The sequence below is a fragment of the Pseudopodoces humilis genome, chromosome 18, assembly GCF_049639895.1.
Source record: "Pseudopodoces humilis isolate 2021_Gansu_Grassland_sample_001 chromosome 18, ASM4963989v1, whole genome shotgun sequence".
NCBI classification, from domain to species: Eukaryota; Metazoa; Chordata; class Aves; order Passeriformes; family Paridae; genus Pseudopodoces; species Pseudopodoces humilis.
In genome coordinates this window covers 6597358-6602402 of record NC_142217.1, presented here as the reverse complement: position 1 = coordinate 6602402, position 5045 = coordinate 6597358, and positions in this window count along the sequence as shown.

Below are 5045 nucleotides of genomic sequence, written 5' to 3'. Positions count from 1 at the left end.
TACATTTGTTTTAACATTCAGTTATTAACAGGAGTGCTATTTGGAATGTCTCATATGCCCTATTTAAACAGAAAATAATTATTAATCTCCACCAATAAAATACAGATACACTAACAAGCAGTCTGTGACTTTCTTGAATCTTATTTTAAGAAGGATGTAGTTTGAAATAATTAAAAAGCAATACATTTTAAAACCGCTATAGATAAGAGCTCCACATCTGCACATATTTTACCCTGAATAGTTCTGTGCAAATCTGAGTAACTCTCCAACACTGGAGTTATTCCTATGCTTTCCAAAAAGATGCATAAAATCATTTGACCATCTATGGGCAAAGACCTTTCAATTCACACGCTGTCAGTAACATTTTGCTACACATACTTTTGATTATTATCATGTTGGAAAGCATTACAAAATGAACAAACAAAATACAGAACACAATAATTAACATGCAGAGGATGCAAAAAGAGAAAATGCTGTTAAGACTTTCTCTCTGCAGAGAATGAAGTAGAAAAGGTGTTGATCTCAGCAGAAGGATGGCTAAATGAATTAAAATAAACAACACATAGGTGAGGCCACTACCTGTAGCAAGTAGAAAGGTGAAGATCCCTGAAGGATGATGCAGGGGAAACAGAGCCCACATCACAATTCTGTGCTAAGGAGACAGAATTTGATCTGCTTGTGCTCTAAGATGGCCTTAAGAATTGAAAATGTATTTTGCAAGCACGCTTTACAGGGTTTCTCAGCCAAGGTAACATACCTAACCATAAAGTGATGTGCATTGCCATGGGCTATTGCATGCCCATGATTTTGCAGGGAGAACTAAGATAAATTAATGCAATTACTTCAGGGAAAGATGTGAATTGTTCAATAATTAAGACAACCCTGCTTTTATTCTACCATTGCACCAAAGTTTAAGACAGAGTTTTAAAAATCAAATTTTGAGCTTCATTTATCTTCAAAATCCAGACCTATGAAGCCAAGCAATGTTACCAGCTCCATTAAAGTGAGTAACAAAGGCTCAGGGATGTAAAATACTTGACCAAGAGCCTTACAGGAAAATTCAGTGCAGAAACCAGTCTCCAACACATCAAACTTACAACTGGACTTCACTGCCCTGTTCTACCAATTTCCTTTTGTCCTTCATGGCCAGAAAGCTCCAGGGAACTTTCCAGGGAAGTGTTATGTGTGTTGTAACTGGATTCAGGCACTGAAAAATAGCAGGAACATGCCAAAGAACATCAAGGCTAAGGCAAGCTTCTTCATGTGTATCCATACAAACACACACAAAGATTCATTCTAAATATATCATGTTGCCCAAATGCAACATGATTCCAACAGAATATTTTGTCAGCTAAGATATTTTCTAATTCAGTTATACCACACATTACACATATTCTTTCTCTCTGACAGAGCTGAATAAACATGATCCTGAAAAGCCAGCTCTTGTTTAAAAGCAATGTACAAATGGCTTTTCTAAGTGCACAGTCTCAGAGATTATCAAACTTAATAAAACTCCAGTCCTCATAAATTCCATATGAGAATAAGAAACATATAACAAGTACTTTCTGTGCACAATAATTTTTACTGTACATTAAAAAAATCCATTTTCACCACACTATCTGGCTTTTGAGAGTGGGCATCTGTGCTGTATTGCTGTCCCTTCTCGAGTGAGGCATTTCTCACTGGTATTTATCTGGCCACACCTTCTGCTCTTAACACTCATACAAGAGTACAATGAAAATGGATCTAGATTTTCTCATCTATAATATATTTCTCATCTATAGATTTTTTCATCTATAATATACCTTCCCCAAAACTCATGAAAATTCCTGTTTTCATTTCTAATCAGTGGAATCAATAATTTCAAGGATACTGCAACAACAGTGAAAATAAATATGCATAAAGCATTAACTGGTGAAAAGGATCTGAGATTTAAAAAAATTAAGACAAAATTACAGTATAGCATCAAATTAAATACAAAATGTAGTGATGGTGCTTAAAGAATTGAGAAGGATTTTATTACAGTAAAACACACAAATCTAAAATGTTATTTAAAAGCAGAGCATAGTAATGACTGCAGTTACAAATGGTTAGGTTTTATGCTGTATATTTGATTGAACCTGTGTTTAGTGAGGTATGGATCATTGCTTTTATATAAGTTGCAAATTTCACTTATATTTGCAGTTGAAGCCATTTTTAGGATTCAGATGTATTCTACTGCTGTTTTTTCATGTTATGAAAAACTGCTAAACTTTACAGCCTACCCAAGAGGAGTGGGATCAGCCCTGTATTCAGGTGTATCTGGCACGATATCACTGCACACAAAACTTTTCAAGCAAACATTTCCATTGTCAGTAACGAGGTTGATACCTGGATTTCAATTCCCTTTATGCACCTCAGAGAGCTCACTAAGGTCTATCTGTTGGCATTACACAAAGCACATATTTTGAATTCCATGTTTGTAGAAATACCAGACTGCAGGTGTCACCTCACTTCTTTCCCAGGCATTCAGCAGTGGCCACACAAACTTTGCTGAGGGCACAAACCAATCCTCCTCTTACTGACTAGTCAGATGCAGATTGAGATATTTGCCACATAACCAAGAGAAAGTAGAGAATTTTTCTGTGGCGTGAGTGAGGTTACACCAATTTTGAGCGCCTCTGGAGCTTTCCCCAGTGGTGATTGCTCATCTGGAATACTCAGCAGCAGCAACAGCAAAGCAGTTTCATTTCCTCCCTGCTGATTCACATGGGATCCGTCACCAAAAGCAATTCTGACAAGTGCTGGGGAGGAGCTGCAGGAGCCAGCGACTCTCACACGGCTTCATTACAGCCCCTGCTTAAATTCACACCCGGGACACCACCGTGAGATGTTGCTCCTCAGGGAGAAACTGCATTCAGGGGATCTTTTCCCAGGGACATTTAATCCACCCCTCCTTGAGAGCTTTAAAGTAAAGTTTTCTTCAGAGGCACATCAGATCATACATCAAGGAGGCAAACTGACTTTGCAGCCTTGCAGTAATCAAAAGTAAGGCTCGATGGTGAGCTCCATCTCTCATGCACTGATAAATTGATTTCTCTCCTGTTTTCATTATGCACTACTGGAGTTATGTTCATTGAAGTTAATGGGAGTATTTCCATGGACTTTGGTGTGTAGTAGGTTATATAATAAGTTCCTCCATATGTTGTAGTCTGAGGGCCAGAGCAGCACTTACTCATTTTAAGCACTATTTTAAGATTTGATGGATGACTTAGCTCTGTTTTCCCAGTTTTCCAAGGACGCAAGGCAAAAACAAAGCTAAATACAAAATACTTCATGGCATCCCCCTTTTTTTTCCTTGGTTGGTTGTGCTGCTGTTGGGGGGAAAATGAGCATTTTGTACAGCCGATAAATCATTTTGTCACCTTAATCTTTTATTGATCTCAATAAAAATTGTATTTTGTTTCTTAAAAATTCTCCAAGAAGGACATCGCATCCAGAGATGTGTATAATGTAGGAAGCGCTCATCATTTAACATTCTTATTTATGGGACAAGATATGGATTTTTGTGGAAAAATCTTCAACTGTTTTTGTAAGGTGATGCATCATATTTTTAAAGATGTGCTTGACTAAAGGGCAGGTTGTTTACCAACTACACTAAGGAGTCATATATTATTGTGAGGTTTTCTATAAAGAGATTATAAAAACACTTTTTCTGAAGCAGTAAATGGGAGGGAGTAGAGAGCTTTTCTCTGCTAAGTTTGTCCTGTTGGTACATCACAGTCATTTCATCTTGTTTCAGAAGATCACACTGGCAAATATTGGGGAAAAAAAGAAAAGGAAGGAAAAGTGATGGCTAAGGGAGCCCTACAGCTCCCCACGAGGAGCAGTGTAACACCCTGACTGTATCCTGTGCTGGCACTTGCTTTCTGACATCTCTGAGAACACAAAGCCTGCGCTGGAGCTACAGTCTGAGCTCCCTTCAGAAGCAGCACTGCAAGAGCAGGATTTCCCATCTCCAGCCTAGCACAGGATGAACTCCAGGAGCCACAGAAAGGGGGACCTGTGACTTTTGCACAATCACACACCGAGTTACTGGCTACAGACACGAGCCACATCAGTCTGACACTTTCCTGTGTCTCACCAAAGAAACTGTAAATAAGTCCATTTATTCTTTACTGCAATTGTTTGAAGAATCTTCAGGCCCTTCTCCTTTCTACAGTCTGGCAGCACCTTTAATGAAGGCTTTAGTGCTCCATAACTCTGTAGCCAGAATTAATATGTGCTTGCAATAATTGCTTAATAAAGGTTTCACTAAAGAGTAACCTAAATGAGGGCCAGATTCTTTCCCATTTCATTTTCATAACCTACAGGACTACACTCAAAACTGGCTCCAAGAACTGACTTGCACAGTCTGCAATATATCCAAGCTGCCTTCCTGCCAAGAAAGGCAAGGCACAGGGAAAAGACCTCTGCAATTCCTCTTTGCAATGGAATTAAAAAATGCAGTCTGAAAAGTGGCCAGGACTCTTGGGCCCAAGATTTCTATCCATCACATCAAGACAGAGTCTGCACCAAGAGTCCCCTTAGTCTCTTACAGAAGGAAATTGCGTGGTCAGATAAGCATGTCCTTAACATCAAAGATTCATTGCTCATAAAATTATCATCAGAGCCATCTCTCACGTGAGACAATCCATTCTGCACAGCAATAGCTACACCTTTGATTTCCTCCAATTATGGGTACGGGCTGGTTTGGGAGGGTTTCAAATCCAATATCTCAAACAGACCACAGCACCAGGTGCTCTCAGCATATACTGCCTGCATAAAGGGTATTTTTTTTCATTTTAATGCTAGTCCCTAAACCATTTTTGTATCATACTGTCATTGTCGAAAGATTAACCTTAAGCTGAAACAAGGAGTATTTTTTTTTTTTATCAGACTCCTGTAATTCTCCAAATATTAATCTAGATTTAGAGATGAAGCTAGAAAATCCTCATGTTTGTCATGTTCTGCTATTCAGTCTTTTCTTGTTCACAGTCTGGGCACATACTGTTTTAGACTTGAGA